The following is a 12,579-nucleotide window of genomic DNA, read 5'->3' on the forward strand; positions in this document are numbered from 1 at the left end:
GAATGAGTATAATTTAGACTAAATCTCTAGACTAATCAAACCATTTTTTATTTTGGGCAATTAGTTAAATTCATACATTGCATATTCAATTTAATTTCATTAAACTTTTATTTTGGGTTTGAATTATAAACTAAACAAATGTTATATTAAGTGATCACTAAATGGAAAACGAGTGAGTAGAGTTAGGAGCTACATTTCCTAATTCATGCTGCGCGCAGATGAAGTGTTAAGAAGACATCAAATGATATCATTCTGTGATTTTTAAAAAAAAATTACGTTATAAATTTTAAATATTCACTCTCATTAAAGTAAAAGAAAAAGAGAGCACAATTCCACAGTACTTATATTATGGATCCAAACTCTATACTCTAATTCTTAGACAATTTGACAATATTGTTTGTCGCACAGTGAAAACCTGAAGAAAATTTGTGTACAAATATGTTAGAGTGATTTTTTCAATTAGTCACTCTTAGAATTCCGTGCCCCTTATTTTCAAACTTCTGGATTCGCCATTGGACACGCATGTTAAGGACCAACAAGTTAAGGTTAAATGCATATATATTTATGTTATTACGTAAATAGAGGATATTAATTACTCATTATGTTCTTAAAAGTTTGTCTCATATTTTTTATTTTCGTACATTCCTAAAAATTTGTCAAATTTCACTTATATCATTTGTGGCATGGGATCCGCTCCGTATTCCACTTATCATATTTATACTCACATTTTATTATAAAACTAATATTTAAAGTATGACATATTTTTTATTAACTTTTTTAGCTCACTTTTTATTATATTTTTTAAAATTCGTTCTTATTCAGATAGTGTGAATCCAGACAACCCAAATTCCGTATTGTCCAACGTGCTATGCCCCCAAGGTGATTGCAATCATGCAAACTTATCCTATTTTACTTTAAAACTTAAAAGTATATATATCGAGTAATGTAAGTCGTAAACTCCTACATTTCATTTATTCATGTAGTATAAATTATGTTATTCATGATTATTGGGTAAAGTATAGTAAAAATATAAATTAAAATCATAATAAACGGTTGAATAGGCTTGAAAGTGATTAAATTAAGTTGGGGTCTAAACTGTTCCTACGGATGACGGCCAATATGTTAGCATATCATCATTTTGATCAAAATCACAATTGGTATGAGTTAATGTAATTGAAAATCAATAAGCATAATAACATATAACGTTCTTAAAATTGGTCAATCGCAAGCAATAAATTCAAAACTCTCGATCTTTGATTTGATATTCATCTCCACACCTAATAATGATGATAGAAAGCATAAAATTCTTTTATTACAGAACAAAGATGAATTACTTTCTAGAAAACAAAAAAGTATTTAAAACGTCAACGTAGAGCACATGCAAAGAATATAATTATATGGAAAAGAATTTAATGCGAGAAATCAGGGATCCGTGAAACATGACAACGTGCAATTGTGGATACAACATTACGAAAATATCCATTAAAAAGATTATTCCAGGTTATAATAAATTAAAGGGAAAAGATAAACGTACAAAATTTCTACATACATAATACCCTTACCTTTTAAATAGGACAAAATCAGTTTTATTTCAATTATTTTTGTTATTAATTATATTGTTTATTTACTAAATTATCCCTATTATAAATCTACCTATAACAAATCAATTATTCAATCTTATGAACGTACAAATTAAAATCTTGAAGCAATGGAATGGGAAATGATGTTTTGTAATTTTATATTATATCCGTATTTTATTTTTAATTAAATTTCTAAGTTGTTCATATACCTTATTAATTACTCCTACATTCATAAAACAATTTATTTGTTTATAAGAGTACTAATTTTGGAACGTTAACTATATACGTTTACTTTCAAAAATAAAAATTGTAAATATATCTTAATTTCCAAAATACATGGATTAGTATTTCAATAAGGTATATACCTTTACTTTTTAAATTTCAATTTATTTTTAATAAGATAGTAAAATATTAGTTATATATATATAATGTTAATTAAATGAATTAAAAAAGTATTTGATTATTTTTTATCGGGGTTCAAAGTAAAGTTCCAAAAAAAAAGAATTCAAATAATTTTAAATTTGATACATATTATATATTATTTATTAATGAATTTTACAATTTTGATTTTAAGAATTTTATAATTTTGATTTAATTCTTTACATTTTTCTTTTATGTAAATTCATAATTTTTAGGACATTACGTTAACCTCAACTAAAAAAAATTATCAACATTCTTAATTCATCTATCAAATTATCTTAAGATATATAGTTAATATTTCAGTTTTTGTTATTCTTAACCCAATTCAATATAGCATGTAACAAGTTAAAATTTAATATAAAATATATTAATACTAATTGAGGTTATGATTATTATATTTAAGAATTTCATACTTTTGATAGTCATTTTTTATTTTTCAAATTTTAATTTCTTTGAATTCTAAATTTTCAAATGTTGCAATTGTACCCAAAAAAAAATCACATATTCTTAATTCGTCTCTTCTATATTAATTTAAAGCTATATGTTAATATTTTATTTTTTACTTTATAAAATATTATAGGTCCTAGCTCAATTCACTACTCTATCATGCAGCAAACTGAAATTTGAGATATATTAATATTTAATACTTACTATTTGATTTTAAGAATTTTAATTTTAACTCTTTACTTTCAAATTTTTCATTTTTCAACTTCTTAATTTTTACAAAACGTTGAACCTCAGTCGAAAATATGTTCTTAACTCTTCTATTTAATATTTTCTCTTTTTTTTTATAAAGTATTAGGTTAGTATTAGGTTTCATAGTTCAATTTACTATAATATGCAAAAAAAATTAAAATTTAATACTACTAACTGAGTTTACAATTTTAATTTTTTTAAAATTTTGTGATTCTGATTTGAATACGTTACTTTCCAAAAGATTAATTTCTACAAATTATCAATTTTTGAAACGTTACAGTCGAACATCAATAAAAAAAAACCCATATGTTCATAACTCATCTATTTAATATAGTATTTTAAAGTTATATAGTTAGTATTTTAACTTTTTCTTCATAAAATATTAGAGTTCAAGCTCGAACTACTATATGAAGTAACACATTAAAATTTGAGATATGTTATTGAAATCCTAATTGAATATACCATTCTATTTTAAATATTTTCATACACTTTCATGTTATACCTTTATCTTTTAAAATTTTAATTTCATTAAATTATTAATATTTGGGATGCTATAGTTGAACCCTGATAAAAAAAAAATCATATATTTTAACTCTTTTATTTTATATTTGAAGCTAAGTATTTAATTATTTATCCTATAATTACTATCCCATACTAAATAAACCATACCCTGGCTATTTCTGACTTTATTTAATTTTAATACTTTATTTTTCAATTTTAATATTATTCAATTCTTATTTTTTAGAATTTTACAGGCAAATTCTGTTAGAAAATAATTACATGTTCCTAACTTGTCCAATTATTATTTTAAAAATAAATATTAAATATCTTTTTATTTAAATACCTTAGCTCAATTTACTTGACATTCCAAATTTCAGTTTTCTAACTAAACTCTTAATTTTTGGCATAGCTTTAATATTTTAAATTTATATTTTTACTATTTATCTGTTTCTTTGTAAAAATATTAGACTTCTTAAGTCATTTTAGTTTATCATAGAAGAAATTAAAATTGGAAAATTATGATTTAAAGATACCAACAATTGAGTTTACAATTTTGATTTAAGAATTTCATAATTTTGTTTTAACTTTTCACTTTCCAAATTTTTAGCTCCATTAAATTCTTAATTTTAAGAACGTTACAGTGAAATTTTGATAAAATAATAATAACATGTTCCGGACTTATGTATTTAATATTTTAAAGCTATATAGAGTATTTTATAATTTGCCTCCACTCATCCTAAGGTAAGTGACACATTTTTTTTGCAAGTGTTTTGAAAAATTAATATAAGTAGTTAAATGATGAAAAAACAAAGTAAGTGGGAGAATAATGTACTTTAGTTATTTATTATCATTTTCTCAAAATACACGTGAGGAAAAGAATTGTACTCCTTCTGTTCCATACTACTCACACTTTTCACTTTAACAGCGTAAATTTGAACACGAGTAATTAGTGTAATTTAATTAAAATTTTAAGTGCAATAAGACAACATTTGATAAAGAAAACACGAACTAACTCGAATATCTTAATTAAATACCATAATTTTTTTTAACTAAAATATAAATAGTGCAAGTAGTTTGGGGACAGTCTGAAAATGAAATGTGCAAGTAGCATGGGACGGAGGGTGTATCAATTACTAGAGATGGAGGGAATAAATGAAAATTTGATAGTGTATGAATATTGATTGAGTTTTCGATTTTGATTATAAGAATTATAGTACTCCGTATAATTTTTAATTTTTTGGACTGATTTTAATATTTTAAAGCTATATCAACAATATTTTTTTCTTTTTCTCTGTACAACTATATGACTAACATTTAATTGACGGAAATGCTTTGAAGGAATCTATTTGTAAGATTCATAATGATTTGCATTTGATTTAGATATAATTAAATAGATATACATTAGAAAAGCAAATCTTTTTCCAAATCTATAATCTTTAATTTGAAAATTTAAATTTTTCGGATGTATTATATTAAAGGACAGATATGTAATATAGTAATCTACTTTAAAACAATTAAAAATAATAAACTGATTTTGAAGTGAAAACACCTAAAATATCCAATTATGTATGTAGAAATTCTCTACGTTTATCACTGCTCGGGAAAAGATAAACGTACAAAATTTCTACATACATAATACCCTTACCTTTTAAATAGGACAAAATCAGTTTTATTTCAATTATTTTTGTTATTAATTATATTGTTTATTTACTAAATTATCCCTATTATAAATCTACCTATAACAAATCAATTATTCAATCTTATGGACGTACAAATTAAAATCTTGAAGCAATGGAATGGGAAATGATGTTTTGTAATTTTATATTATATCCGTATTTTATTTTTAATTAAATTTCTAAGTTGTTCATATACCTTATTAATTACTCCTACATTCATAAAACAATTTATTTGTTTATAAGAGTACTAATTTTGGAACGTTAACTATATACGTTTACTTTCAAAAATAAAAATTGTAAATATATCTTAATTTCCAAAATACATGGATTAGTATTTCAATAAGGTATATACCTTTACTTTTCAAATTTCAATTTATTTTTAATAAGATAGTAAAATATTAGTTATATATATAAAATGTTAATTAAATGAATTAAAAAAGTATTTGATTTTTTTTATCGGGGTTCAAAGTAAAGTTCCAAAAAAAAGAATTCAAATAATTTTAAATTTGATACATATTATATATTATTTATTAATGAATTTTACAATTTTGATTTTAAGAATTTTATAATTTTGATTTAATTCTTTACATTTTTCTTTTATGTAAATTCATAATTTTTAGGACATTACGTTAACCTCAACTAAAAAAAATTATCAACATTCTTAATTCATCTATCAAATTATCTTAAGATATATAGTTAATATTTAAATTTTGTTATTCTTAACCCAATTCAATATAACATGTAACAAGTTAAAATTTAATATAAAATATATTAATACTAATTGAGGTTGTAATTATTATATTTAAGAATTTCATACTTTTGATAGTAATTTTTTATTTTTCAAATTTTAATTTCTTTGAATTCTAAATTTTCAAATGTTGCAATTGTACCCAAAAAAAAACCACATATTCTTAATTCGTCTCTTCTATATTAATTTAAAGCTATATGTTAATATTTTATCTTTTACTTTATAAAATATTATAGGTCCTAGCTCAATTCACTACTCTATCATGCAGCAAACTGAAATTTGAGATATATTAATATTTAATACTTACTATTTGATTTTAAGAATTTTAATTTTAACTCTTTACTTTCAAATTTTTCATTTTTCAACTTCTTAATTTTTACAAAACGTTGAACCTCAGTCGAAAATATGTTCTTAACTCTTCTATTTAATATTTTCTCTTTTTTTTTATAAAGTATTAGGTTAGTATTAGGTTTCTTAGTTCAATTTACTATAATATGCAAAAAAAATTAAAATTTAACTTACAATTTTAATTTTTTTTAAAATTTTGTGATTCTGATTTGAATACGTTACTTTCCAAAAGATTAATTTCTACAAATTATCAATTTTTGAAACGTTACAGTCGAACATCGATAAAAAAAAAATCATATGTTCATAACTCATCTATTTAATATAGTATTTTAAAGTTATATAGTTAGTATTTTAACTTTTTCTTCCTAAAATATTAGAGTTCAAGCTCAAACTACTATATGAAGTAACACATTAAAATTTGAGATATGTTATTGAAATCCTAATTGAATATACCATTCTATTTTAAATATTTTCATACACTTTCATGTTATACCTTTATCTTTTAAAATTTTAATTTCATTAAATTATTAATATTTGGGATGCTATAGTTGAACCCTGATAAAAAAAAATCATATATTTTAACTCTTTTATTTTATATTTGAAGCTAAGTATTTAATTATTTATCCTATAATTACTATCCCATACTAAATAAACCATACCCTGGCTATTTCTGACTTTATTTAATTTTAATACTTTATTTTTCAATTTTAATATTATTCAATTCTTATTTTTTAGAATTTTACAGGCAAATTCTGTTAGAAAATAATTACATGTTCCTAACTTGTCCAATTATTATTTTAAAAATAAATATTAAATATCTTTTTATTTAAATACCTTAGCTCAATTTACTTGACATTCCAAATTTCAGTTTTCTAACTAAACTCTTAATTTTTGGCATAGCTTTAATATTTTAAATTTATATTTTTACTATTTCTCTGTTTCTTTGTAAAAATATTAGACTTCTTAAGTCATTTTAGTTTATCATAGAAGAAATTAAAATTGGAAAATTATGATTTAAAGATACCAACAATTGAGTTTACAATTTTGATTTAAGAATTTCATAATTTTGTTTTAACTTTTCACTTTCCAAATTTTTAGCTCCATTAAATTCTTAATTTTAAGAACGTTACAGTGAAATTTTGATAAAATAATAATAACATGTTCCGGACTTATGTATTTAATATTTTAAAGCTATATAGAGTATTTTATAATTTGCCTCCACTCATCCTAAGGTAAGTGACACATTTTTTTTGCAAGTGTTTTGAAAAATTAATATAAGTAGTTAAATGATGAAAAAACAAAGTAAGTGGGAGAATAATGTACTTTAGTTATTTATTATCATTTTCTCAAAATACACGTGAGGAAAAGAATTGTACTCCTTCTGTTCCATACTACTCACACTTTTCACTTTAACAGCGTAAATTTGAACACGAGTAATTAGTGTAATTTAATTAAAATTTTAAGTGCAATAAGACAACATTTGATAAAGAAAACACGAACTAACTCGAATATCTTAATTAAATACCATAATTTTTTTTAACTAAAATATAAATAGTGCAAGTAGTTTGGGGACAGTCTGAAAATGAAATGTGCAAGTAGCATGGGACGGAGGGTGTATCAATTACTAGAGATGGAGGGAATAAATGAAAATTTGATAGTGTATGAATATTGATTGAGTTTTCGATTTTGATTATAAGAATTATAGTACTCCGTATAATTTTTAATTTTTTGGACTGATTTTAATATTTTAAAGCTATATCAACAATATTTTTTTCTTTTTCTCTGTACAACTATATGACTAACATTTAATTGACGGAAATGCTTTGAAGGAATCTATTTGTAAGATTCATAATGATTTGCATTTGATTTAGATATAATTAAATAGATATACATTAGAAAAGCAAATCTTTTTCCAAATCTATAATCTTTAATTTGAAAATTTAAATTTTTCGGATGTATTATATTAAAGGACAGATATGTAATATAGTAATCTACTTTAAAACAATTAAAAATAATAAACTGATTTTGAAGTGAAAACACCTAAAATATCCAATTATGTATGTAGAAATTCTCTACGTTTATCACTGCTCGGGAAAAGATAAACGTACAAAATTTCTACATACATAATACCCTTACCTTTTAAATAGGACAAAATCAGTTTTATTTCAATTATTTTTGTTATTAATTATATTGTTTATTTACTAAATTATCCCTATTATAAATCTACCTATAACAAATCAATTATTCAATCTTATGAACGTACAAATTAAAATCTTGAAGCAATGGAATGGGAAATGATGTTTTGTAATTTTATATTATATCCGTATTTTATTCTTAATTAAATTTCTAAGTTGTTCATATACCTTATTAATTACTCCTACATTCATAAAACAATTTATTTGTTTATAAGAGTACTAATTTTGGAACGTTAACTATATACGTTTACTTTCAAAAATAAAAATTGTAAATATATCTTAATTTCCAAAATACATGGATTAGTATTTCAATAAGGTATATACCTTTACTTTTTAAATTTCAATTTATTTTTAATAAGATAGTAAAATATTAGTTATATATATATAATGTTAATTAAATGAATTAAAAAAGTATTTGATTATTTTTTATCGGGGTTCAAAGTAAAGTTCCAAAAAAAAAGAATTCAAATAATTTTAAATTTGATACATATTATATATTATTTATTAATGAATTTTACAATTTTGATTTTAAGAATTTTATAATTTTGATTTAATTCTTTACATTTTTCTTTTATGTAAATTCATAATTTTTAGGACATTACGTTAACCTCAACTAAAAAAAATTATCAACATTCTTAATTCATCTATCAAATTATCTTAAGATATATAGTTAATATTTCAGTTTTTGTTATTCTTAACCCAATTCAATATAGCATGTAACAAGTTAAAATTTAATATAAAATATATTAATACTAATTGAGGTTATGATTATTATATTTAAGAATTTCATACTTTTGATAGTCATTTTTTATTTTTCAAATTTTAATTTCTTTGAATTCTAAATTTTCAAATGTTGCAATTGTACCCAAAAAAAAATCACATATTCTTAATTCGTCTCTTCTATATTAATTTAAAGCTATATGTTAATATTTTATCTTTTACTTTATAAAATATTATAGGTCCTAGCTCAATTCACTACTCTATCATGCAGCAAACTGAAATTTGAGATATATTAATATTTAATACTTACTATTTGATTTTAAGAATTTTAATTTTAACTCTTTACTTTCAAATTTTTCATTTTTCAACTTCTTAATTTTTACAAAACGTTGAACCTCAGTCGAAAATATGTTCTTAACTCTTCTATTTAATATTTTCTCTTTTTTTTTATAAAGTATTAGGTTAGTATTAGGTTTCTTAGTTCAATTTACTATAATATGCAAAAAAAATTAAAATTTAATACTACTAACTGAGTTTACAATTTTAATTTTTTTAAAATTTTGTGATTCTGATTTGAATACGTTACTTTCCAAAAGATTAATTTCTACAAATTATCAATTTTTGAAACGTTACAGTCGAACATCGATAAAAAAAAACCCATATGTTCATAACTCATCTATTTAATATAGTATTTTAAAGTTATATAGTTAGTATTTTAACTTTTTCTTCATAAAATATTAGAGTTCAAGCTCGAACTACTATATGAAGTAACACATTAAAATTTGAGATATGTTATTGAAATCCTAATTGAATATACCATTCTATTTTAAATATTTTCATACACTTTCATGTTATACCTTTATCTTTTAAAATTTTAATTTCATTAAATTATTAATATTTGGGATGCTATAGTTGAACCCTGATAAAAAAAAATCATATATTTTAACTCTTTTATTTTATATTTGAAGCTAAGTATTTAATTATTTATCCTATAATTACTATCCCATACTAAATAAACCATACCCTGGCTATTTCTGACTTTATTTAATTTTAATACTTTATTTTTCAATTTTAATATTATTCAATTCTTATTTTTTAGAATTTTACAGGCAAATTCTGTTAGAAAATAATTACATGTTCCTAACTTGTCCAATTATTATTTTAAAAATAAATATTAAATATATTTTTATTTAAATACCTTAGCTCAATTTACTTGACATTCCAAATTTCAGTTTTCTAACTAAACTCTTAATTTTTGGCATAGCTTTAATATTTTAAATTTATATTTTTACTATTTCTCTGTTTCTTTGTAAAAATATTAGACTTCTTAAGTCATTTTAGTTTATCATAGAAGAAATTAAAATTGGAAAATTATGATTTAAAGATACCAACAATTGAGTTTACAATTTTGATTTAAGAATTTCATAATTTTGTTTTAACTTTTCACTTTCCAAATTTTTAGCTCCATTAAATTCTTAATTTTAAGAACGTTACAGTGAAATTTTGATAAAATAATAATAACATGTTCCGGACTTATGTATTTAATATTTTAAAGCTATATAGAGTATTTTATAATTTGCCTCCACTCATCCTAAGGTAAGTGACACATTTTTTTTGCAAGTGTTTTGAAAAATTAATATAAGTAGTTAAATGATGAAAAAACAAAGTAAGTGGGAGAATAATGTACTTTAGTTATTTATTATCATTTTCTCAAAATACACGTGAGGAAAAGAATTGTACTCCTTCTGTTCCATACTACTCACACTTTTCACTTTAACAGCGTAAATTTGAACACGAGTAATTAGTGTAATTTAATTAAAATTTTAAGTGCAATAAGACAACATTTGATAAAGAAAACACGAACTAACTCGAATATCTTAATTAAATACCATAATTTTTTTTAACTAAAATATAAATAGTGCAAGTAGTTTGGGGACAGTCTGAAAATGAAATGTGTGAGTAGCATGGGACGGAGGGTGTATCACTTACTAGAGATGGAGGGAATAAATGAAAATTTGATAGTGTATGAATATTGATTGAGTTTTCGATTTTGATTATAAGAATTATAGTACTCCGTATAATTTTTAATTTTTTGGACTGATTTTAATATTTTAAAGCTATATCAACAATATTTTTTTCTTTTTCTCTGTACAACTATATGACTAACATTTAATTGACGGAAATGCTTTGAAGGAATCTATTTGTAAGATTCATAATGATTTGCATTTGATTTAGATATAATTAAATAGATATACATTAGAAAAGCAAATCTTTTTCCAAATCTATAATCTTTAATTTGAAAATTTAAATTTTTCGGATGTATTATATTAAAGGACAGATATGTAATATAGTAATCTACTTTAAAACAATTAAAAATAATAAACTGATTTTGAAGTGAAAATACCTAAAATATCCAATTATGTATGTAGAAATTCTCTACGTTTATCACTGCTCTAAATTAAAACACCGATCCATATTATTTTTTTATATATTTTTGTGGAACTAATTGAACAACGAATTCATATGTCCATTAATTTGTTTTTGGAGACATAACGTCTCCAAGACAATGGGGTTAGAATAGTAATTTTATTTTACATTTAATATTAAATTAAATTTAAGTTTTGTATATGTACTTTGTTGACCCTGTATTTATATGTGAAAGTAGTATTAATTAAGATCTTGATAAGGATAATTTGATTATAAAAGTAATTGGGATCCACAACTTTTGTCATTGAGCATGCGTTTAAGTTCTACTATTTCTTTTTCTCATATTCCTTAAAAAAATTTATAACTTGCTGAAACTAAAGAATATTGAAAAGGATAAGAAAATGTATATATATGAATTTTACCATTTTTGTTAAAATTGGAAACTGTAATAGTAAAACAGACAGACAATTCTAAAATATTAAAAAATTTTATAAAAATATAAAAATTTAATACTTCCATTTTTGTAACATTTATTTTGGTCCGTCTACTAAAAAATAATCGCAATATTTAACTCATTTGTTTAAAATCTTATAAGGGTATAAAGTTAATATTTTTTCCGTTTCTTTCTAAAATATTAGAGTTCTAGCTCACTTTACTATGTCATGCAAAAAATCAAAATTTGATAGTATATGCTATATTAATACTAATTGATTTTATGATTTTAATTTAAAGAAATTTATCTTTTTAAAAAAATTCTTCATTTACAAAATTTTATTCGTTCAATTCGTAATTTGTGGATAGATACAATCAAACCAAAAAATAAATAAATAAAAAAAAATAAATAAAAATCAATCGTGTTCCTAACTTATCTATTCAATTTAAAGCTATATATTTAATATTTACTTTATAAAATATTAGAATCCTTAGCGTTATTCACTATACCATGAAACAAATTAAATATGATATACTATATTCAAATGATCATACAGAAATTAAACAAAAAAGTAATAATAAAAAAAGTACAACATAAAAAAGAAAATAACTCATAATTAAATTATCAATTGATTAGATAAAAATTTATTTGAAAAAATAATAATATATGAAGTTATCACATTTTTAATTACTATTAAATAACAATTTAGTATGTATTTTGTTATAGTAACTAATTTATAGTCTAAATTCATGATTTTTAAATAAATAATATAGTATAAAATTAACATGAAAAAAATGATATGTAAACATATAAAAAGTTTCGAGCATGATTGTAA

Source organism: Salvia hispanica, chromosome 1 (assembly GCF_029641045.1).
Source record: "Salvia hispanica isolate PSC_SH4W2 chromosome 1, Shi_PSC_v1, whole genome shotgun sequence".
Classification (NCBI taxonomy): Eukaryota; Viridiplantae; Streptophyta; class Magnoliopsida; order Lamiales; family Lamiaceae; genus Salvia; species Salvia hispanica.